The sequence below is a fragment of the Phoenix dactylifera genome, chromosome 5 (genome assembly GCF_051530095.1).
Source record: "Phoenix dactylifera cultivar Ajwa chromosome 5, Ajwa_hap1_PhDact_Kaust_v1.1, whole genome shotgun sequence".
In the NCBI taxonomy this organism is placed as follows: domain Eukaryota; kingdom Viridiplantae; phylum Streptophyta; class Magnoliopsida; order Arecales; family Arecaceae; genus Phoenix; species Phoenix dactylifera.
Genome location: NC_143194.1, coordinates 6,753,847 through 6,779,789, shown reverse-complemented (window position 1 = coordinate 6,779,789; position 25,943 = coordinate 6,753,847). Strand labels below are relative to the sequence as shown.

Sequence of the window (25,943 nt, the reverse complement as noted above, 5' to 3'; positions counted from 1 at the left end):
TCTGCTACGTACCAAGATCTTGTTTGTTTTATATCCGAGATTGTGGAGAGTAGGAGGTTGGTATTGGTAGATAAAAGAAGTGGTGGATGTGTTTTTGTCCACAAACTGCAGTTCAGAAGCCCACGAGCACATCTAACCTCTCTAATAGGTCAAGTCTCACTATGTCATCCACCTCTCCTGATCACTGTAGCGCACTTGCAACCTTCACCTTCACCTCTCTCTCTCTCTCTCTCAGTGCATGAGTAAGAGAGGTTGTTGTTACATTATCACATGGGAAGCCACCCACAAGTCAAAGTTAACGACCTCTAATCGAATGGAAGGAAGTGAGCCACAATGATCAACGTGTATGGCTTGACATCCTATATAATCTTCTCCTTGAAGAGCTGAAATGGATTACCATGCCATGGGATTGGGAGAGTGAAGGTATGTCTTACCCTAGGCCTCAGTGCAGTAGAATCATAGGTTTTAGCCGGAACAAGCTATCATTCAGGTTCTTCTCCCCCTTTTCCTCTTGTTTTGTAGGTAATTTCAGAGGACAGGCTCTGTGAGCTGATTGGTAGATATGGTGGTTAAATGGCATGTTTGGGTGAATGAAATCCTTGCCATGCTTTACCAAGTGGACAGTCCTTGCTGTACAGCCTTGCTTTCGTTGTCTGTTCGACCTTGAAGTTTTCTGATATGGTAAACCTGCTTAAAGATGAAGATGCTCATCTTACGCAAAGAAAGAAATAAAAGGTGAGATGCTAAAGGAAATTACTGCTTATCTTGACTAATTTTTTCTCCTAGTATTAATTGTGGTTGAATTGTCAATATGTAGCTTCTTCCCGAGTCTAGGAAAATCGGGAAAATCCGTTTCACCACCAAAAAAAAAAAAAAAAATCTATTATAATAGTATTAAGTTGGGATTACTGGTGAAGGATGCATATAAGAAATATAGTGTTGGGTCACTGATGTGAAACATGAAAAATATACTCTCAACCGTACTTAAACAAGTATTAGCAACATATAAGTTTGCTGTTTCACAGAATCCTGGTTACGAATTGTGCATGGAAACCTTCTGAGGTTGCACAATATATATATCTGTTGTTTATTAGTAAAAGGAAGAACATTTCTGGTTATAAAAACATTAAATAGTCAGTGGTTCAGAAGTTAATTAGTTGCAACATGTCACTACGTGTCATCTATGAATGGATTAGAGTGGTAGAGATTGTAACGCAAGGAAGTAGAGCTTTGACGGAGTGTGACCAGTAAACTTTATTGTTGATATGTAATAATGATGCTTCACTTAAATTTTTTTAAGAGAGAAGGTACGTATTGATTGTTACAACCAAGAAAACTCTTCATAGATTATGTCCACCTTCTTGGTCCCAAATAAAGACCCGGGACTGTACATTTATTACCGAAAAATATCATGATGTTCATATATCTTTACTGATAAGCCCTCTGCGATGCCCATATCTTTTAGCTTTCCGCGTCTTTTTTCATTCATCAACAAAAGAAAAATGATAGTTTTTTTCTTCAGCACGTATACCAAAATATGGTGTCACATATTCGTATCATCCCATTATGACTTCCAAGGGTAACCAGCAAGGATTGATTCATTCCATGCACCTTTCAAACATGGAGAACTTTTTGTCCCCGCAAAAGAAATGAGTATTCTCCACCAAAAAAGGGTTGAGAACTTTTTGAACTAGATGGAAATAAAGCCAGTGTCTGGTGTATGGGTACATGTGTAGAATAAGCAAGCAACAGTCACTTGTAACACTGTGTAGGTTGAGTTCAATTGACAGAAGTTGCCAATCACTCATTTCTGTGCACTCGTTTCGACTGACTGAAAGACTTATTACAATCATAAATGACCGTATTTATTAATCTAATATATCAAATCTACTTCATAAATGAAGTACATACACAAAAACTCTCCCTCCCTCCCTCTCTTTCTCATGTCTTGGTTTAGAAACTAGTTCTCCTGTAAAATATATGTTAACATGCTAATTCTCTCTCCAGTTTTATTCGACGACTCTCAAAATAGGGAGGTCATGGCTCTGCAGTAAAGCATGGAATACTTATCCTTCTCTAACCCAAATCATCCTTTCGTTCAGGAGAGTTCAAAGTCAACCTTTTTGAAAACTAAGGCAGCTTCTCTCCTCAAAAATGGTTTTAATTGTTGTGTCGCATAGAAGGGGTGATAGAAGCCAAGAGAAGCACTGGAATACTCCAGACTGGTCGGAGTTTAATGGTATCCAATGAAGCTCTTCTTTGTGGGAAAAAAAAAATAGTTATCTGATGAAATGAAGCTCAGTTAGGGTTCATGGAGTCACGGTCCACAACTATACAGTGAGATCTCCTAACGTAGCAATTTTTTTTTTTTTTTTTTGAGTACAACAACTGGTCACACTACTCTCGCATGAGCATAGTCAACAACATCACTATCAAGCATTACGTAGCAACTTTCAATAAACAAGAACCCATAGAGTTGGGGACGCCTATAATCGAACATTTGTGGGGTCTTCAGCTGTCCGGCCAGTTAATTAATTAGCTTAAGTGGTTAGTTGCCAACAAGTTTGTGTTAGCTAGCTGCCAGTGTGGTCCTCTCTCTCTCTCTCTCTCTCTCTCTCTCTCTCTCTCGCTACCAACAAGTTTGGGTTAGCTAGCTGCCTGTGTGGTCCTCTCTCCCTACCTCTCTCTCTCTCTCTCTCTCTCTCTCTCTCTCTCTCTCTCATTCTCTCGCTCTCGCTCTCGCTCTCTCTCAACTTTTCAATACTTCTGCCTTTGTTTTGTTACATTCTTCTTACTTTTCTCTGGTGAAGAAACTTTTTATTCTTTAAGCAGCATAGCTACCATGTAAGGGGGCTTGGACTCGTATTAAAAATTGACTTTGGACGATTCGTTACGTGTACCATGCGCACATGCATGCAAAGATCTACCAATGACCCAGTCGTTCCCCACTGCCAACTACCACCAGCTGCTTGAGCTAAACCTAACTGGCAGATAAGGTGGTAGCTGCACTTATGGAGTCATCAAAGGATAGGAAACGAGGAGTAGTGTTTCATTTAGTGGGAGACTTTGTTGTGGGGCTTGATTAGGATACTTGAGGAAATGTGATAACTAGTACCACCAGTAAACTATTCTAGCCTGGTCATATTTTGGTTGATACTTCATTAATAAGGTTGCAAAACTTGGTAAAACGCATTTACTCTTTTCAGCTAATATCATTTCCTCATTTTAACTTTATAATTAAGCACTTTTTTATTCTTTTAACTCTCTTCTAGTAACTTAAAGTAGCTGTTGGGTAGTCTTGCCATTTGAAATATCTTAGTGTTTAAACAAAAGATAATCATAATTTCTATAACAGTGATTATGTATGGGCTAGTTGTACCAGAAATTTTAGCTTGCTTGAAGTTAGGAAGCATCAAAAATTAAATATCTTCATTATTACCTAATTACGTTTAGACTACTATTAGGTACATATTTATGTCTCCTTCACATTTTTTATAAGATTTTCATTTCTAATATCTTTTGATGGAGACTATCGATTGTGTTACTGATTGAAAAAAGTTATGGTATTTGTTCTGTAGCCTTGATGTATTTACATCATGATTTACTTATATTAACAGAATAAATGATATTAAATTAGAAACTTATAATGGTTTGTACTACAAATATAGGTTAATGACTTATATAATGAACAAAATAAATTGGCACATAGCATATATATATATATATATATCAAATATGTGTTAGTACTAGAATCTGCAATTACTCTGTAATGGACCTAACACACACACACACACACACACACACACACATATATATATATATATATATATAACAAACCTGATTACTTCGTAATAACCATGCATGTTCAAATATCTTTGCAGAGCCCAACTTTTTTTTATAAGAAAGAATTATTTAGTCCAACTTTAAGGTCCATCAGACAGCGAATATGAGGTATAAGCAAAGGACTGTGTATTTGACAAGGCATGACATGGATTAAAACATCCTTCACAGGTACAACTAATGTAGTTCGATTTTCTTACACAAGGTATGTGAAACTACTCTCTTTCTTGGAAGTATAAGAAGTATAATTGTTGCATTTATTTTCGTTTATTTTCTCTTACATGAAATGAGCAATTGAGGAAAAAAAATCAATAAATGCACTCTATCATATTCCCTTTATAGTTGGTGTTTGTGTGCATTGTAGTTTAGTTGAACAGTATTTTTTAAGAATACCTAACTATATATTGCGGCAATTTATTTTTAAAAATAATATAAAATATGCTTTAGCTCCCACACACCAACCAAAGAGAGAAGTGCAATCATCTTGCATTGTAAGAACTCCATAAATGACTTGTAAGTAGTACTCATAAGAGACAATAATAGGCAAGTCTTTTGTTACATAAAGATTGTCTAAATAAATTTAAATTCAAAAAATGTCCCAAAAAAAGTTAGCCTTAGAGATGACCCAGATGAACATTGAGACTTCAATAATTTAACCAGTTATGCAACCAAAAAGAAATTTTACTATGTTATACTCAACTTTAAAATTATTATTTTTGATACATTTACGTAATTCTTCAACTTCAACCTAGTAAAAACATTGTTCCCTTTTCTTAAAAGAGAGAAAGGGACAACCACACAAGAATCAGATCTAGAACCTCCAGTTGCCAAATATATGATACTGGTTCCTTAAATCCTTCATTACACTAGCATTTTATGCTATCATGTGCTAAAGATAAGTTTAATTATTAGAAACGATGTGAGCACTCTAGAAACTAAGTAGATACATGAAGCTAGGAACCTTAGATTTTGAATAAATAAAAATATGTAAATGAATCCAAAATGGTTTCGCAAAAAAAGCTAGTAGTAAATGCAATAGATGCTGCCTATTTATTTTAGTCATGAATCACAATCTTCCCAGATCATTTAGGAAATAAAATTACCTTAATAAGGTGTTCGATCATAAACTTCATAACATTTTAATCAACCTCATATATCCAACAATAACAAATCAACATGAAAATTTTAAAAACTTACTTTTTTTAAGACCTCTAATCACAATAGTCATTCAAATCATGCCACCAATATTTAAAAGATTCATTTCTTTGCAAAGGCTAGCATTTTTTTGAGCCTCCATATGAACTTTAGATTTGTTTTTGTAAGATTAAATTATTTAATATAAACTTTCACCAGTAAATATTGCTGCTTTCTCCTCTAAGTTCATCTTTGAGCTTCATTTTTTAGAATGTAAACTTCTCTATTGATTCCTTCTAATTTAAAGAACCAAAAACTTATGGTATGCTCCTCCTTAGATAGCAATAATATATTCCTTCTCAGAATACCTGCAAAACTATTTTAGTTAAATATTTCTTATTTTTTTTCTTAAGTATGTCTCTTAGCGATAATTAATGGTACATAATTATGGTAATCATCATTCCTTAGGATAATGTCAATAGTTTCAGTCCTAGTGCCTTCATATTCAAAAACTTTCACTACCATAATACGCCTACCTTGAAGAAGAGGAGGTACGGTGTAAACATGCGAAGCTATGAGTCTAGTCTACCGCTAAGGATAAGTTAAAGTTAAACTAGGTAACTAATAGTAAGAAATTTAATAAATAGCCTCTATTAGCTATTAGGATAGGTGTTATAATTTAACTATTGATACATGTCCTTATTGGTTTGCGCCATGTGGGCCCTTATTATTGTGCATGGTATTTATTTTTCCTCCACTACTTTTATATTTCGAGTAGTTATACTACACCTTCCATTTTCTGGGTAGTGATAAAATAGGTATAACTACTCAATTTTAACACTAGTTAGATTGTGCCACGTGGACCACTATGCATGACATTCACTTCCTTTCTAGTACTCTTATATTCTGAAGAGCACTTCCATTTATCCATGCATTGAGAGGTGGAAAATACTAGTTAGCCACTATTTGGCTTCCATTCCATAAAAGATTCCATCCTAAACTGATAGCTATCCCTTTTGATCTACACCGCAATCACTCAGCCTACACTCTTGGTGTATCGACCCGCACCCTTGGTCTATTGGCCTGCACCTCTACGGTATTGACCTAGACCTCCCTTAGTGCATCGAGCTTCATATCATAGTTGTCATTCTAGATGCACTATAAATAATATCTTCTATATCTGATCAATCGATGGTCAAGAGAGTGTTGGCATATACCCGACTCTACATCTATATATTGGCCTAATTTTTTGTTTGGATATCATTAAACTTGCCCGATTTGAAAGAAAAGCTAAATGATCGTGCGAATCACTTCACTTACCATGGAAGTTGATAAGTTCACCTCTTAAAAAAAAAGAACTTGAGCAACAGATATGGACTATAGAGGATCTGATAGAGGCAAGACTCAAATTTGAGTAGCAGGTAGAAACCATGGAGAATCAACCAGAAATAAGACCCACCATGCTTGCTTTTTAGTCGACCAGTATAGTAGATACATCTAATTTGGAAGAGCATAGGCTATTAGTTGGTTAATAGATTGTTTTCTAGCATATAGATTTAGCATGCATAGCTATTGATAATGAAGAGGTGGTATCCACTGTGGTGGTTACCACCCAACCCTCGAAATAGGGACAAGTTGCACTATACGCAGATTGAACTACTACCCTCGATCGCCCTAACAAGATGACAAGTTCTAATAGAACAGCCATGTGCCAACATGATTCCACCATTATTTTTTTTAACAACTATCTACAAACCAGGATGGTTGTAACCCACCTTGGTTTTAATTACTAGCCTGATGTCAACCGAGCCATCGATGAGTGCCTTTTCGATCAGATCTCCTGCATTGACTTATAGGGTACCTTCCTTATCATCTTGGTTTATAACTTTTGAGGACTCTCCAAGGTTGTCTTCGGCCTTATTCATCTTGTAAGTCAAAAATTGAAACTCATGCTTCTCAACAATGACAACATTTTTATATTTTAAGAATTGACAATCTGATTTATCTACCATGGGGTTAGGATCAGCCAATTTCGCCGCTGTATATGCTAGAGTATGCTACGGCACAAAATATTGACCTTCAATAATGAAAAAAAGCTTTTCAACTTGCTCTACCATCAAACCCAAAGTTATCTTATATTGTTCCATAAATGGTCTTAACACAATAACCACTTGATATGTAACAGCGTCCAATAGACCACACCGCATCCAATAGACCACACCAACTCTTATCCATATAGAACTTAAACTATGTGACCTCATCTGTATTGGCTCGCACCCTGGGGGGGGGGGGTGACAGGAGGTAAAGAGGACCATGATATTAGAGGTGCAAATGGTGGCACAAATTAGAGATTGAAGAAACTATGTAAAGGATGGGAGGCGTTGTCATGCACGGTGGTCAATCCTAAAGGGCTTGTGCCATCACAATCCATGTAAAGAGTAGCCGAACATGTGGTAGGGCAATTGGATTGTGATCATGGTGATCCAAGCCATGGAATGAGGGCACTAAAGGTGGAGAAGACCGCCACATCGGAGTTGGAGATAGGGGCATGGCTAACAATCGACTATGGCCATGTAAAGAATGGGGATCGTGGTCGTGCATAGTGATTAATTGTGAAGACTTGCGACGGCAGGAAGGGAAGGACGTTCATGATGATTCGAGCAGTAGAAGAAGTCATGTGGAGGATGAAGCATGGAAGGGGAAGAAATTAGGCATGGAATTTAGTTCTTAATTACGGTTGAGTTTAAGTTTTAAATTAGTTACTTTTTTAAAGCTAGAAAAAATACATTATTAGCCATCATTTTCAACTTATATCGGCTAATCATATAATAAAAACATATTTCTATGCCCAACATTTTACTTAAATGTGTGTCAAAGTCCTGTTCCCCTACTTTTTTGAAAAATGTCGGAAAAGATATCATTGATTCCATCAATTCTAGAATATATCTAGTATTTTATTTTAAATGTGGTGTAAATCAGCATTTCCTAGCATTTTTTAAATTTTTTTGCTAAAATAGTGTTAAAGATTTCTACTTTTGTGGTAGTGTTACACTAGCATTTTATGCTTTCAGGTGCTCAAGTTAGTTTTAGTATTAGAAACTCTATAAGCTATCTAGTAAGAAACCAGATACAACAAGCTATTAGCCTTAGATTTTTCAAAAGAAAAATATTCAAATGAGTCCAAAAGATTTTACCAATAAAAGGTATTTTTAGTTGTAATAGACATTGCCTACATATTTGAGTCATGAATCACAATCTTCTAAAGTCATTTAGGAAAATTAAAAATTTACTACCGCTAAAAGGAATAAAATTACCTTAATAAGGTATTCTATCATAAATCCATAATATACTAGTGAACCATATATCCTTCAATGACAAATCAATATAGAAATTTAAATGAATTATATTTTTTTGAGATCTCTAAGCATAATAGACATTCAAATCATGCAACAATGTTTAAAAAGATTCTTGTCCTCGCAAAAACTAGCATTTTTTTTTAACAGCCATAAGAATTTTTAGATTTTTGTACGTTAGACTATTTAAAACAAAATCCACTAATTAGTTAAATCATCTACATTAAGCCACTAAATGTAATTTTTGTCACTTTTAAAAATTTGCCTTCTCCTATAAGCTCATCTTTGAGCTTCCCTTTACAATTTAAACTTCTACCTGGATTGCTTCTAATTTAGGGAATTGAATACTTATTACATGCTCCTCCTTAGATAGCTATATATTCCCTTTGAGAAGACTTTTTCAAAACTATTTCAAAAATAAATTTTAAAGTATAAAACTGAATATTTTAAAAAAATTTCTTAAGTATTTCTTATTTAACTATATGGGGCAGTATAAGTTACATAAAGATGATGCCGTTGACATCTTGATCTTTGAAACTAGCCTGACTTCAATTACGTAAAGATCCAAATGTGCTCCTCATCACCCATGAGAAGCATCTTAATTTGGCAAACCTAACTCCGAGTAATCCCAATGGAGAGGATCTCACAAGCACTCTCGGATAAGTTAAGGACCAAACCCATAGAGTATCCTTTTATAATGTGCCTAACCCATTAGAGGCTGTATCAGACTCAGTTATGGAGATTATATATTATCTCCACTATGGTTGTATAGAATTTAACTTTATCACAACCACCATAAAATATATCCCATCACCATATTGAAGGCTTATCTTGAACCAGAGTTCGTATCAAATAAAAACAACCAAACAAATCCAGATGTGTGTTAGTGTGGGCACATCCAAACGGGTTGAATCAGACATATTCCAACATTCTTCCACTTGGCCCAACCTAACACAATCACCTTTGTTTTAACTATTTAAAACATTTTAAAAACATTTAATAGAATTTATCTGAATCTACTAATTAAAAAATGGACATGGATTCACATTTAGAAACTTAATTTCTTTGTAAATTATAAGATACACTATATACTTGCTTGTAAAGTAATCATCGGTGCCAATCATGGCGATAAATGCATTATCAATCAACGCACGGCCTTCTATGTATTACAATACTAATGAGACCTCATGATTAAGTTCTTAATGTAGAATTTACTTTATGAATAGACAGAACTTTATATCTAATCCTTGATTTCTTTGTCACATCGTAAATTGCTGACTAGCATAAAATGGAATAAACTAAACTTTATTATGAAACTAAATGTGATCACTTTATTAGAAAGTGTACAATACATATCATTCATAAAATGAGCTAATGAGTACCATATGAGCCATGTGATTTCTAAAAATCATGGAAGTAAGTCCTTTAGTCAATAGATTTGCAATCATCAGCTCTATATTAATATGCTCCACAAACACTGTCTTGTTTTATTCTCTTACAAAGAGCAAAGTATTTAAAACCAACGTGCTTACAAGTGCTTGTACTCTTCGTACTGTTGGAGAGCCTTATTATTGAATTATTATCGCAATATTTTTTTATTAGTCTGCTAATAGAGTCAATAACTCTAAGTCTTGTGATAAAATTCTACAACTAGATGGCTTGTGAAGAAGTCCCATAGCAGCCTACGTACTCTACCTTTCTAGAGGATGTAGTGACAAGACTTTATTTTGCACTCATCCATGATATAGTACCTTCTATAAGTACAAAAATATATTTAGTGGTTGACTTCCAACTATCATTGCATCTAGTAAAGTCCGATTCCGAATAGCCAATAACTTCAAGATGATCTAACCATTTGTTTGTGAGCATGTAGTTTTTTGTGCCCTATAGGTAATGACTTTTTTTGCAGCTTTCCAATGCTCTATTTCTGGATCATATAGATAACACCCAAGCATTAATATATCAAAAGCAATATCTGCGTGCGTATAAACTTGGGAATATTTCAAACTCCCAACAACAGATGCATAGGCTATGGACCTCATTTTCTCTCTCTCAATCTCCTTTCTTGGGCATGGCAATTTGTTGAGTTTATCACCCTTTACAATAGGAGCAACCCTAAAGATACATTTTTCTATCCCAAATTTCTCTAATACTCTAGAGATGTAAGTCCTTTGAGATAGTTCCAAGTAATCCTAAGAATCTATCTCTGTGAATCTTAATGCCGATAACATAAGGAACTTCATCCAAATCTTTTATTTCAAAAATTTGGGATAGAAACTGTTTAATTTTCTTAAGTCGATCAAGATTACTACTCGCAAGCAGAATACCATCCACATATAATACCAAAATTAAGAACTTACTCCCACTGAGCTTTAAGTACATATATTGATCAATAGTATTATCTTCAAACCCCAAAAAAGTGATTATCCCATTAAATTTGAGATACCACTGTCTGGAAGCCTATTTAAGTCCATAGTTGGATTTCTTTAACCTGAAAACCATGTGCTCTTGTCCACTGACAACATAACTCTCAAGTTATTCCATGTAAACCTCTTTCTATAAATCATCATTGAGGAAGGTCATTCTTGCATCCATCTGATGCAACTCCAAATCAAAATGAGCTATTAAAGCCATGACAATCTTATAAGAGTCCTTTAATGAAACTGGAGAATACGTCTCTTTAAAGTCAATTCCTTCCTTTTGTGTGAACCCCTTTGGCACAAGTCTTGCGTTATACCATTTGTTGACCCAAAAGATTTGATTTTGATGATACAAAAATATTTGAGTAAAAAGTTTACTATTCAGTTGCTTAGAGTATACTTGAATGTTTGCAAAAAAATAAGAAGAAATATTTTAGTAACTCTCAACATGGAGTAATGATATCCTTTTATCCAAACCTCTACATAAAGAAATTTTACTCCAAAAATACCTTAAAGTGTCCTTTGAATGCTCACATGCAATAACAGCGAATTTTATTTTAGGCTATCTCAAGAGTTGATTCCTAGATTACAACGAGTCGACCTTGATACACTAATGCAAAGTGATACGTATTCACGAGTTGACCCCATAACAGTCTTAAAAAAGAGATAGAAAGCAGTAAAATTCAGCTCATTGGAGAGTCAACCCATGAACAACACGTGCTGACTCTAGTCAGACAAGAGTCGACTCTAGAAGCAAATTAGCTGACCCTTAAATAGCCACAGATAAAAGAACACAAGTAAAATTTACCATATTGGCAAGTCGACCCATAAAGAACATAAGTTGACTCCAGACAAACAAGAGTTGACCCCAGAAGCAAACGAGTCGACCCCTAAATGACCATAAACAAAAAACAAAGAGCAATAAAATTGAGTTTGTTAGAGAGTCGATCCATAAAGATAACAAGTCGACCCCTGTCATTGGATTAGTCAACCCCTAAACCGAAAGAGTCAACCCCATAATGGTCATAGGAGAAAGATAGAGCGCAGCAAAAAAAATAACAACTAGTTCAAGTCAGTCCCTAAAGATCACGAGTCGACTTTTGAAAATGACGAATCGACCTCTAAAAATAACGAGTCGACCCATCTGTGTCTGACAATCGTAATGGCTAGTTTTTCTGCAAATCATAACGGTCGTTTTTATCTCACAATGGCTTTTTTGACCTGTCTAACAACTAGAGGAGTCTTCCAACCATTCCTATGTGGTATAAATACATGAGAACACCAAAAGAAAGATAAGAGATAAAAAAGAGAATGAATTGAATAGCCAAGAAAAAAAAACTTTGAAAAAATATTCAAGTACATTCATTAAGAGCTAAAAGATCACAACCTCCACTACTAAGAGAGTTGGTGAAGAGCATTCAAGTCTATTCAAGAGCAACAAACTGATTCAGGGCTCCATTTATTTCTGTATATTTAAATTTTAGGAGTTGTGATTCATTTGTTTTGTATTTCTCTTTTACTCTACTGTGATAAGTTTTAGGATTTGAAACATGGAAAAAAGTCTATTCAAATCTTGAATTAGATTGTATTGAGCATGGAGTTGCCAATAAAAATCAACTGGGTTGATTGTGATCCGGGCTAAAATAATTAGACTATAATTTTGAAAAGATTATAGTAAAAATTTTCAAGAAAGCTATCTTGGAGAGTAGACGTAGGTGTAGGGTTGGCACTGAACCACTATAAATTTGCAGTGTTTGTAGTGCATGACTTGTATGGTTTGATCTCTTGCATATTTACCTTTATTAATTAATCTTTGCAACTCACACATGTTCATCAAGTTTTATTCCGTTCATTTTACTTAAAATTTTTGGAAATTCCATTCATCCTCCTCTTAGGTTGCATAGCTGGTCAACACCATTCAATCTTACTATCAAGATTTCCTTTGGTATTAAAGATCCATTTACAACCTACTAGTCACACCCCTTCAGGTAGGTCAACTATATCCCAGACATGGTAGTTATCTATAGAGCTTAACTCTTATTTCATGGCATCCAGCCATTATAAGGAGCTATCACTTTTTAGAGCTTGTAAGAACATCTTAGGTCCCCATCCTTTTCACCAATATCAGTTAGATACACCACATAATCTGGAGGTATAACAGATTTTCTTATTCTAGTGGATCTCTATAAAGTTGTCTTTTGATCTGCTTGTGGCGGTAGTTCGACAATTGCTTCTTTGGTAGTAGAACCCTCATGGGGTGGAATTTGATGAAGTAGTAGTCCCTCCTAAATGTTATCTTAAAGAATAACAATTGGAATCATTACTTCAGTTTAATTTTCAAGTGCAAAAGTTATTTCCTATATTTCCTTAAAGACAATGTCTCGAGATTCTCCGCTCCCGCTTAAAATGCTATCATTTAGAAATCTAGCTTTATTATTTCTACTATTTGTGGTGTATGAGGTGGACAGAAGAATCTATATCCTTGTGACCTCTCTGGCTAATCAATAAAAAGTCCACTAGTCGTTTTGAGATCAAATGCCTTTTCTTGTGGTTGTAAACCTTAGCTTCAGCTGGACATTCACATGTGCGCGTATATCCCAAACTAAATTTTGTACTAACCCATAGCTTATAAGGAATCTTTGAACTACCTTAGAAGAGATTCAATTTAAGATATGCATTGGTGTCTTTACAGCCTCACCCTATAAGGATAAACATAGGGTCGAGTAACTTATCATAGCCCAAACTATTTTTTTAACAATTTGATTCATTCTTTCAGCTATACCATTTTGATCCGGTATGTCTGACATTAGGTATCGTGGTACAATGCTTTGTTCATTTAAAAATTTTGCTAATGGTCCTGGCCTCTATTCCATCTCTATGTGCCTACAATATTATTTGCAACTATTATTCAATCTAACCACTTTAGTCACTTTTCTAATTATCTTCCTATCTCTATTTTGAATTTCAAAGCCTCAAAAACATCACCCTTATCAAACAAAAGGTATATATACATATACCATGAATAGCCATCAATGAAGTGATAAAATACTTTTCACCTGTTAGACATGGGGAAAAAGATCCGTATACATCATAAATAATTTCCAAAGTTCCTTTGCTATTCTTGACACCTTTCTTTGATATATATATATATCTGCTTTTCCTTTATGCAGCCAATATATGTTATAAAATCGGTGAAGTTTAATGGTCCTAAGACCCCATCCTTCATCAATCTTTTGATCCTTTTTTCAAAGATATGCCCCAATTTCTGATGCCATAACATAGAGGAGTTTTCATTAATTCTACCTCCTTTTGTTACCAATAAAACAATTTGCAATGAAAGATTGCTCAAACAAATGATCCAAGAAAAATTTGTAAAAACCATCATATAGCAAGCCAGAACCAACAACTATAGAGTCCTTTGTTAAATCAGATCTAGAGTTTCTAAAAGAAACATGAAACCAATTTTATCTAATCTAAGACAAATCTAGAATCCAAGACTATCATGTAGCATCCAACTGCCTTGATATATGAACGTGCTTGATTTCTAATAACAATGGATCATTCACTTTCAATCGGAAACTTTCTTAATAGGAAGTTCTACAAGTTGTTGGCAGTGTGCATAGTTTCATTAGAGCCAATCCACCAAAAAAAATTTGAAATATTTATTAAATGGGATTCAAAACACACATAAGAGTAAAAGGGCACCTTTCTATTGCAGCCTTTTTTCATACTTTATGCAGTTTTTCTTTAAGTATCCCTTCTTTCTGCAGAAGAAGTAGTTAATAATCTTATTGCTAGAATCACCTAATGCCACGATTAATGCTTTCTTCCCCTTTGCTTTGGGTGCACCTTTTTCTTTACATGCTCTTCCACTAACCTGATATGAAGCAAAGTTTATGTTCTCTATCTTCGCCCCTCTTAATCTCTGCACCTCTTGTACATATTTGGTTAGTAATTCATTGTCCAACCCTCATTTTATGTATTATAGAAACCCTTAAAGAGATCATACTCAAATGGAAGTGAAGAGAGAATAAAGTGGACTTAGAATGCATTAGAGATAAAAACCTTAATATAATTTAATTATGTTGCAATATCCCTCATCTCTATAATGTACTTGCATATACCAATTTTGCCTGCATATCACATAGAGACTAATCTCGTCATTAGGGTGCTCGTCTTAGACTTATCGGAGCTTGTAAATTGTTGCTCCACAGTATCCAAAAAATCACATGCCTTGTCACATAAAGAGATGGATCCCCTAATATGCCTAGCCATATCGGATTTCATTAGGAGCAATTCTCAAAAAAGCTCTTCTGTTCTTATGTAATTTCATTTGTAAATGGTGAAGGTTTATCCACTCAAAATAGTAGGTCAAGGTCAACACACCCTAATGTGGGCATTATTTTTTCTTTCCATTCGAAGAAATTTGATCCATTAAGAAAAAAATTTCTACTCTACTATCAATGATTGTGGAAATTAATGCCGCAAATAATACATGCTCACGTTATCATCAAATAATGAGACTAAATAATAATTAAATTTTATCCAAAGTAAATTAATTTCTTTTATATTTAACTTTGGAGGGCAACCAAGTGTATCATTATATCTTTTCTTTAGGTGAGTGCCATAATATGCTAGTGGTTTACCGGATTAGCGATATATCATCATCACTAGTGAACCTAGCAAAACATGCACATCATATACAAGCAAGGACCATATCTTTAGGCATGAAAGTGCTACTTGCTTCAATTCATACTTTTGCCATTTCACCCGTCTAAGCATCCAACACGAAGTTGCTCCTTTGGAAATGACTCAACATTTCAATAGCTTACACACAATTATGATATTGTTAAAACTTAATTGGATCGAATTATATTTATCTAGAAATCTATATTATAGAAAATTTTAGGTTTTTCGTGCCCGCGATCACTTTGGTGATCATACCAAGCAACTAAACCAAAAAAAACTTTGCATTCTTTATAACTAGTGTCAATCAACTTTATATACAAAACATGGCATGAAAACAAAAAAAAAAATCATTAAGAACATGAAATCAGGCCTACAATACTTTATTTGCACATAAAAAAATCAAACAGTACATAATAATTCAGTCCAAATATGAGAGTGCAAAAAAATTTGCAATAGCATATTTAAGAACTTTTATGCAATAAAATAATATTACAGGGCCATGACATAATTATTAGAGGACCACTATATAATATAATTTTATGACAGGGATAAAATAATTATTTAGGGAACTTTATGTAATAAGTTTTATTATAGGGATGAAGGTACAATTTGTGAGGCCTCCTATGAAATAAAATATATCTTTAGGGACTGTACCATTTTATTTTTTAAATGAACTAATCGGATTTCGGATTTTGGGTCGAAACCCAAAACTCAGAACCCGTTAATCCTCATCTTCTTCCGTCGACCGGGCGGAGGAGGAGGCTGCGGCGGCCTAATCCAACGCCCCTCCTCGCCAAATGCCAGCCCAACGGCCATCGGAGACCCCTCTTCGTCAGACCACCGGCCTCTCAGTATCCACCCACTACCGGCGTCCGGCGATTGACGGGTAGAACCGCTGGAAAAATCGGGATCCAATGGTTCCCCTCTTCGAGAAAACACCTGCCGGCGTCGAGTGCACAAGCATCGGTTTTATTTTCTCCTTGAATCTAGACGGAATAGAAAAAACTCATGGGAGTTCGATGCGGCGGCTCCATGGGGCTCGCCACTCAACCCATCCCAAGCGGCCGCTGTAGTTATCTGTCCGACCATCCTGATGGGAGGAGGAGGGGCTCATGGTGGTGGAAAACCATGGCGCCATCGTTCTCTCACCTTCTTCCTCCTTTTTCTTATTTTTTGCTTCCTTCCATCCCCTTTTTTTTATATTTTTTAATATTTAATCTACTCTCAGGAGATTCAGGGGTGGTGGCCCTTCTAGCGATGGCCATGGAATCTGACAAAGCCCAGCTACGTAGATGGGCCATGAAGCTAGGGTGGCTGGTCGCAAGTCTATATCCATGGAATTTTGATGGAAAATATTTAACAAACAAGGCTTCAATCTTTACACCTAATACGCCGCATAATATTAAACTATATGAGACAATATAATTTACAAGAAGATGAAGCCATAGACATCTTCATCTTGGAAACCAGACAAATTGCAATCACAAGAAGAGTTATTTCCCAAACCCAACTCTAAGTTTTCCTAATAGGAAGAACCTCGCAAGCACTCTTGGATGAGTTGGGATCAAGTCTGTAGAATATCCTTTTATAACATACCTCACCCATCAGAGGTGGTATCAAAGTCAGTTACAAAGATTAAGGTAGGCATTATCTTTCTCACTTTTTTTTGTGGAAACTTTTTTTCTTAATAAATCTTTCTCACTTTCCTTGTTGGTTTCCTTCTAAGGTTTTCTTGAATTTATAGACAAGTTCTTCAGAGGAATTTGAATTCCTTTCTTTCTGTTCTGATAGAAATCTTTTCTATTACAGAAGAAAACAAAAGTTGTTGCAAGCTTTCCATTGTAGTCCCAGCAGTACAGGGGTCGACTCATGTAACTCAGGGGTCGACTCATGTTTATCCTGGGTCGGCACTTCAAGATATTGAGATGGCTCTTGCTGTGGTAACATCAAAGGTTCGACTCTTTAATCTTAAGGGTCGACTCATCTTCTTCAGGAGTCGCCTCTTTAAACACAAGGGTCGACTCATGCACTAATTTTTCTGGCTGACGCTGAGACTGAACTGGGGTCGACTCTTCAAACGCAAGGGTCGACTCTTCAATTTCGGAGGTCGACTCATTTGGAACAAGGGTCGACTTTTCAAACTTTGTCTCAGACGGTAAAAGCTCTCTGTTCAATTTGAACTACACAAGGGTCGACTCATGTTTTGCGAGGGTCAACTCATTGACTATGCCACTTGAAGAAAACATGTCAGAGTCAACTCAAACTTGTCCTTTTTGCTTAGGGGTCGACTCAAGTTTTTCAAATAGAAAAATTTAGACTTCATCTTTAATCTCCATGGATTAGATTAGAATCATTTTTCTTTTAGAACATATCCAATGAAGAGTTTGCAAAGAACTTATGATTTTGCATTCATTTCTTCTGATTTTTTTTTGACTTATGAAACTTCACAATTAAGCCAACATCATTAGTACACAACATCATCTCAAGTATATTGTAATCATCAAAATTCATCCTTTAGGGTTTACAGTAAGAGATGAGAAATGGTATCCAAGATGCGATTACTCGAAGACTTCAGGTTTTGGGTATCGGTTGTTGATGTGGCAAAAATCTAATCCAACCATCACCGGTTGACATGTGGTGAGTATTTTGAAAAAAAATGAATTTTTAGCAGGGTTCAAACAGGGAAGGAGATTGCAACATATTTGAATTTAGATAAGGAAGGAAGTTACGGTAATCTTTTGAATTTTGCTTCCAAATCATAGCAGATCTATGCTCCCTTCTCTATATAAACAAAGCCAAAAAATTCTAAAAGGAGAGAGGAGAGAGAGGAACAACCAGAGGCTCCCAAGCACAGATGGTAAGAAGCTTCCAAGTAGAAGATCTCAAGCTCTCATGGTGAGAAGCTTCCACAGAGAGGCTTTCAAGCTCTCATAGTTACTTTTACGCCTGACTCCTGTTCAACGGCCATCTATGCATGCTCTCTTCTCTCTAGAAGGAATGCACGTCCTTGAAGACCAAGGTGTGCATCCCTAGTTTGTGCCATCTAAGATCCATGCCATGCATATAGGACTCACATCCATGGAGACCAGGGTGCGCATCCTAGGAGGCCGCCCTTCCATGCCACCGAAGATTCGAGAGTCATTCACATGAGATGCGCGACTACCAACTAAAGCCATGCCGAGTTCGCAGTCCGCAATTCCAGTCTGTGCATTCTTAGAGATCAAGATGCGAGTACCTAGACATTAGGATGCACAACTGCCGACCAGAGCCATGCCGAGCTTCCATCCATACTCCTAGTTCGTGCCTCCTCGGAGATCAGGATGGAAGTCCCTGGAGACTAAAACATGCGACTGTGACCAGCGCCATGTAGAGCTCTAAGATTGAGCTCCCAGGCTCTGCATCCTCGGAGACAAGGATGCAAGTCCCTAAAGATCAGAATGCACAACCGCAGACCAAAAACATGCCGAGTTTCTAGGCCAAGCTCCCAGTCTGCGCATCCTTGGAGACCAGAATACTAGTCTTCAGAGACTCGGACGCGCAACAGCCAGCCATAGCCATGCTGAGTTTCCAATCTGTGCTCCTAGTCTACATATCCTTGCAAACCATAATGCGAATCCCTAGAGATCGGGATGCATGACCGTCGACTAGACCATACCGAGCTCTCCGGCTAAGCTCCCAATCCGCACATCCTCAAAAAGAGGATGTGAGTCCCTGGAGACCAGGATGCATGACGGCCAACTCGAGCCATGCCGAGCTCCCAGTCAACGCATCATTGGAGACCAGTATGCATATCCTTGGAGACTGAGATACGCGACTATCGACCAAAGCCATACCGAGCTCCTAGTCCATGCTTCCAGACTGTGCATCCTTATTGACCAGGATGCAAGTTTCTAAAGACCGGGATGCGCAACCGCGGATTAGAGCCATGTCATGCTCCTAGTCTATGCATCCTTAGAGACCAAGATACGAGCTCCTAGAGACCGAAATGCACGACCGCCAACAAAAGCCATGCCAAGCTCTCAGGCCAAACTCCAAGTCTGTGCATCCTCAGAGATTAGGATGCAAATCCTTCGAGACCAAGACATGTGTATGATAAACAGAGCCATATCAAGCTTCCAGCTGTGCTCCATGCCAAGCACTTCAGGTTGAGTTTCCATGCCGAGCACTTCAGACTGAGCTCCCATGCAGAGCACTCTAGGTCAAGTACTTAAAGCCAAGCATGCAAGGCCTAACGATCTAGAGATATCACTCTACTTTGATGTGTTTTATTATATCTTCTCTTGTTATTTCACGGTATTATTTCAAAGCACTGCCTAATTGGATCATCAGAGGAGGCCCAATTGAAGCCACCCCGACAGGCCTTTTTCTTCTCCTTATGTGTAGATCTACGACTCTCCATAACAGTTGGCGCTCCATATTCCACCATTGTGGACTGAGTGGGTTGATCTATGCCCTCCATGTCTCCAGATCATCAGAACATGGTCGGATAAACTCTCAATCCACGCATCCTCAGAGACTAGGATGTGAGTCTATAGAGACTAGAAAGTGCAATTGCCAACTAGAGCCATGCCAAGCTCTTAGGTCGAGCTTCTGGTCCGTGCTCCTAGTTCATGCATTCTTGGAGACCAAGACACGAGTCCCTGGGGATCGGAATGTGCGACCGCCAATCAGAGCCATGTCAAGCTCTCAGGTCTAGCTCCCATTCTGAGTTTCCAGGTTGTGCATCATTAGAGACTAGGATGAGTCCTTGGAGACTGAAATATAGGACTATTGATCAGAGATTTGCTGAGTTCTTAGGCCGAGCTCCCAGTCTGCGCATCTTTGAAGACTAGGATGAAAGTTTCTAGAGATCAGAATGCATGACCGCCGACCATAGCCATGCCAAGCTTTCAGTCCGCTTATCCTTGGAGACCAGGATGTGAATCTCTGAAGATCGAGATGCCTAACCGCTGACCAATGCCATGACGAGTTTCCAGGCTAAGCTTCTAGTCTGTACTCCCAGTCTACACATCCTTAAAGATTAGAATGCGAGTCCTTGGAGACCAGAAAGCACAACCGTTGACTAGAGCCATATCGAGCTCCTAGTCCGTGCTCCCATTCCGCGCATTCTTGGAGACCAAGATGCGAATTCTCGAAAACTGGATCGCACGATTGCCAACTAAAGCCATGCCAATCTCCTAGTCCACGCTCCCAATCCGTGCATCCTTGGAGACCGGGATGCGCGACCGCAGACATGAGCCATGTCGAGCTCCTAGTCTGCGCTCTCAATCTGCTCATCCTTGGAGAATAGGATACGAGTCTCTGGAGACCAGGAAGCACATCCACCGACCAAAGCCTTATTGAGCTTCCATGCCGAGCAATTCAGGCCGAGCTTTCATGCTGAGCACTCTAAGTTGAGTACTTCAGGGTAGGTACTCAAGGCGTAACGATCCAAAAAGACCACTTTACTATGATATTTTTCATTATATCTTCTCTTACTATTTCACGTTATTATTCTAAAGCAGTGCATGACTCGAGCATCGGAGGAGGCTTGATTGGAACCATCCCGGTAGGTCTTTCTTTTTTTTACCATCATGGACTGAACAGATTGATTTGTGCCCTCCATGCCTTCAAATCATCATAATATGGTCGAGAAGAATTTGGGCATTAATAGTTGTAAAACGGATTTAGGCATGCAGATCAATCTTGTATGTACACGAGGAGACATTACATTATAAAACATGAATGATCTCATAATTGAACAGCTTAAAAGTTAATGTTGGTTTTATTCTTATTTTATGTATGTGAGAGAGAGAGTATGGTGAAATATACTCATCTCTCTCCATTTTTCCCATCTGATCACTCAGTCTTCGAAATTTTCCTTCTCACTTTTTTTTTTTTTTTTTACTATAGTGAGAAATAATAGCTGTCACGACAGACATTTTATACTCAAATATTTCTAGTCTCCACGCATGTGGACGAATAACAGTCAACTTTCCGTTACATCCCTTGACCCAGTAGCAACGGGGCTGTTATTGGGACATGGAGTCAATGGTGCTCCGCGGTCAGGTAGCCAAGGTCCACGGTGACGTACTTTAATTCGATCAAATCTGTATCCTCCGTACTGAAAAGCAAGATTTGGTCAGACACTGAGAGAATCTTCCACCGTGCAACATCAACCCAGCGTGAACACTAGCTTGGCCTACTTCCAAGTGCTGACTCCACCATTCCGCGTTGGAGCCCAGAGTCCACGTTGCCTGTGTGTACGTGAGGACTTGCTCCCAAGACCCCGGGGACCAGGGCGAGAGAGTTTGCCTCAAAAGGAGTAGCCAAGTCCCAGAGAAGGGAGCAAAGCTTTAACTCAGGCACGGAAAAGAAAATTAAAAGAAAGGTGACCGCCAGATCATCAGAGTAATAAAAGAGGCGTCCAGTTGAAGCAAAATCAGTCGCTTGCGCTCTCATTCATTTCGAATTTTGAATTTTGAAACATGATATAGTGCGGTACACGTTACAAAAGGTGCATTCAATGCCCATATTGCCACTTGCTAATTATACTATAGCCACCGCCCACTTTACCGTGCTAGCCTGTGGATCTTTTCCGGGAGGACCTTTATCACTGTTGACGGGACAAAGTTTTATATCCTAATATCTGTTTTGTTTGGACAATTAAATTAAAAATTCTATAAAATTTATAAATTAGTTCGATAAAGTTTATAAAATTATAGATTGGATATATTTATATTTATAAATATATAGGAATAACTTATAGATATAAGTCTAGCGAACCTACTTTGGTCGTCTCGGCCTAACCCACAAATTTCATAAAATTTTCAGCTAAATCATCCGAGCAAGTTTTTAGAAACTATTAAGTCATGGTTGGCTCATCTGCAAAGTTTGCCCAAGTAAACCAAAACAAGTAGCATTAGCATAAGAATTTAATAAGACAATCCAATGCAAAATCGAGCCGATAACTGTTGCGCAAATGTAGCATAATAAATTTATATGTTAGGCATGTAATTCTTTTTTTTTTTGGAAAAATGTTTAATGCATTTACAATATCATATCCCCATGGACCATCTCGTGATGCTTGTTGGCAATGTTCGGAAGTGAGGATAATTACGTGTATGCACCTGCATAGCTGATCATTGATGTAGCATTACATGGCCGATTATATGAGAAGGGCTTTTACAAGGTGCGTGGTAGTGTGTAACTCTACATGTACATAAAAATTTTATTTTTTTTAAAAAAGGGATACATGTCACCAAGAAATTGGTATGCAATTCAAGATGACTTGGATAATTGCGCCCATAATTAGCAAATACTTGTACTTTTAGTAGCGCATGAACCCAAATACTTTTGTATATATAACATTGATGCTTTACAATGATCGACCCTCCTATTTACACCATGACTATGTTTAAAGTGATATGTGGGAGATACATGCCGCTACATGGTACAACAAAAATAGGTACAAGAGGTTTCAAAAAGTGAATGGACGCCATAAAGGAGCTGATCGAGGAATCAAAATAGAGGCCCAATATTTGTAAAAGAGGGCCAAACAAGGTGCCGACATAAAGTAGGTTGAACGAAGATGCAACAAGGATTTTCGCTAACTTAGCGTGGTTATCAGTCTTATAGGTTGTATAAGGTTAGGTTGCTCTGACGGATATACGTAGTGAGAAAACAACTGGCATTAGTTACTAAAACCGCCAAAGATGGAGGCCAAATATGGGTAATAACTATTAGAGTGGGCAATTATTATAGTTTAATATAAATAATGGATTTGTACTCCATAATAAAGATCCTTCGATATCCAATTCAATGATTTTTTTGTAATCTTAATTTTATCTACCAGTAGCTTCTATGCTAGGAGTAGCTGTAACTTAACTTTTACTACCATTGTCCAGCACTGCATCTCTCTACCATAGCCTAGTGCTGCATCTTTCCATCGTAGCCTAGTGCTACCCCTTTTATCCGTCTCTTTTGAATAATAATATAATGGTGGTGAAAATTCTTAAAGATCAAGTCACTTGGACTCATGCTGCTCTCCATCCTCCCTTCGATTATTATCTTTTCAAGTGATCCAACATTGGTGGCACGCCCATACGCATCTATCTGTAGCCATTTGACTTCTCATGACTCTTCTCTGCCACATCTAGATGAAACTCCGCTAGTGGATCCTGTGACACATCCGAACGAAACGAAAAGAGCGCCAACAAGCTTTGTGGCACATCTGGTGGGAAACATGTAGTTATCGTCATACTGATCTCGGTAGGACACCATGTAGTCACCATCACAATGATATTAGTGGGATATTGCATTGTTATCATCACATTGGATCCAATAGGACATTGTGTAGCTATCATCACAATAGATCCAATGGGACAACTGCCTAATTGCTATCATGCAATTGCAAAAAGAACTCAGGAAGCAGCTGCAGAGAAAGAGGCCGCTATACTTAAACTACGTTTAGAGTGATATGCAACATCATCGGTTTCGTTACTGGAACAAATTGAACAATCGGTTTCTATAGTTGAAAGTTGATATGTTTAGCTCCAGTGCATTCTAACATATCCTATCAAAGAAGGAACTAATCTTGTCCTCGTGGAGGATGAAACAATTTTACATGGATGCATTGCGGTTTATGAAGGATCTAAATTGGAGGCTTTGGCTCATCAAGATATAAGTGGCGAAGATGATTTAATGGAGCCATCAAAATCCACTGACCAAGGCATTGTAGAAGTTACATTAGCAAGATTACGGCAAACCAAACTATCAAGATTATCAATCATAATAAACTATAGAAGAGCATTGGTGAAGTCGGCAAGTCTGTGCCAATAGTACTTTCTAATCATTTGCCCAAGAGTGAAGGACAAAATTATATGACTTTACAATACTAGCTGTAAGTATCATAAGGGCTAGAAGGAAACCTTCTCAAAGGGTGCTTCCAAACTTCTATATGACGTATATTCCAAGGCCACATGCTGAGGGCAACTTACTCAAAGGGTTCTCCCATAATTTTTCAATGTGACGCATATTCCAAGTGCATATGCTAGGAGACAATATGACAATATAAGGATCGATTTGGCTTGGTATTTGACAGTACGTGTGATTAGAGATCCATATGTAGACTATGGATGGTGCAATTCTGTATTCGGTATCAATATCCATGAATGGTTTATTAGATCTTGAAGAGGAAAATTATGAATAGAATAAAGCTCACATGATAGTTGTTAAAAGTCCAAGAATTACTTTTAAGGTTGAGTACATTGTTATGCAGTAAGTTATAATTTGAAAGAGATTTAGAAGACTAGTAATATCTTTAATCTGCCCCCAATCACATTGCAACTACTAGATTAGTTCATTGGCCTTGGCCATCTTGCCTATTAGGGCAAGGAACCGAGACAAACAGTCTTGAAGCCTCACACATCCTTTGGCTAGGGCTTGCAACTTTGCTTCACATGCCCTTCTCTCCTCGATCAAGCTCACCTTCAACCTTGTTAGTTTCATACGAGCATCTCTAGAGAAATAATCAACTGCTTGGTTGATGCAACTTCAGCTTCTAGGTCATCACAAGAGTTTTTTTATGGAATAGATTTGTCCTCCAGCATCGCCACATCAAGCTCAAACTCTTTTTTCTGGGATGTCACATGTCCAACCTCTTTGGCTACTGTAGTATTAGCGTGATGCATCCAGAATAAGTTGAAAAATCATATGCTCAAGTTGGACAAAGTTGCTGTCTGACTGATAGACAAGTTGGCCCACAGTAGAGTGTTGATCGCATCTTGGATTTCCACCTCCTTCATAGGTTTGGTTAGGTCAACAAGGTGTAAGCTAATGATATCCTGAATGGCCCTCTTTGCTTTCATAATATTGGATAAGGGACTATATAAGGTATAGGCTAAACGAGACACAACATGTGCAGGTAGCTTAGCTTTCACCTGGGCTAGCAAATTGAGAATTGAGCTATCAACCTGTAAGAAAGAAGTTGTTTGTTAAATCAAGACCGAGTACAAGGTATAGAAGGACTATTTACCTTTGTCTGTTGACCATGGGTTGAAGAGATCGAACGAAAGAATTCTAAGGCTAGATAGATGCAAGGGACTGGTCATGGGGGCTCCATCGAGCCAACATCACAGCTTTCGGCCATCATCTCCGGGTCTGAAAAGGTTGATTCTAGATGTGGCTGAATTTTATAAAGTGACTCAATCTACATCGGCTAACTAGCTAGGCTACCAAGCTTGAACGAAGGCTTAGTGGGCTGACCAAGGGGATTATATGTGAGTCCTCCTCCCATAGTTCAGCAAGAACCCTATGAAGTTCTGCCCACCCCTCTTGAAGTTCATCTCGAAGAGGAGAGAGTTGGCCAACATAGGAGTAATAGTTTGGATAGGATCGATGGTAACAAGGATATCGACAACAAGAGTTCTTTGTAATCCTTTTTCTTCTTAGATTATTAAAAGACCAAAAGGCACCTTGTTACTTAAGCTGCCAGTGTGCTTTCACTTGGAAGGAGTTGATGGATTAC

The 25,943-nt window shown here is 37.5% G+C and overlaps 1 long non-coding RNA gene across 1 annotated transcript; it reads left to right on the top strand.

Annotated features, from left to right (window-relative positions):
* Window positions 1-364: 364 nt before the first annotated feature.
* On the top strand, window positions 365-22,124 carry LOC148703345 (uncharacterized). The gene is made up of 3 exons (XR_015986942.2): window positions 365-423; window positions 523-735; window positions 3,882-22,124. It is a non-coding gene; the product is annotated as an uncharacterized LOC148703345 (long non-coding RNA).
* The last annotated feature ends 3,819 nt before the right edge of the window (window positions 22,125-25,943 follow it).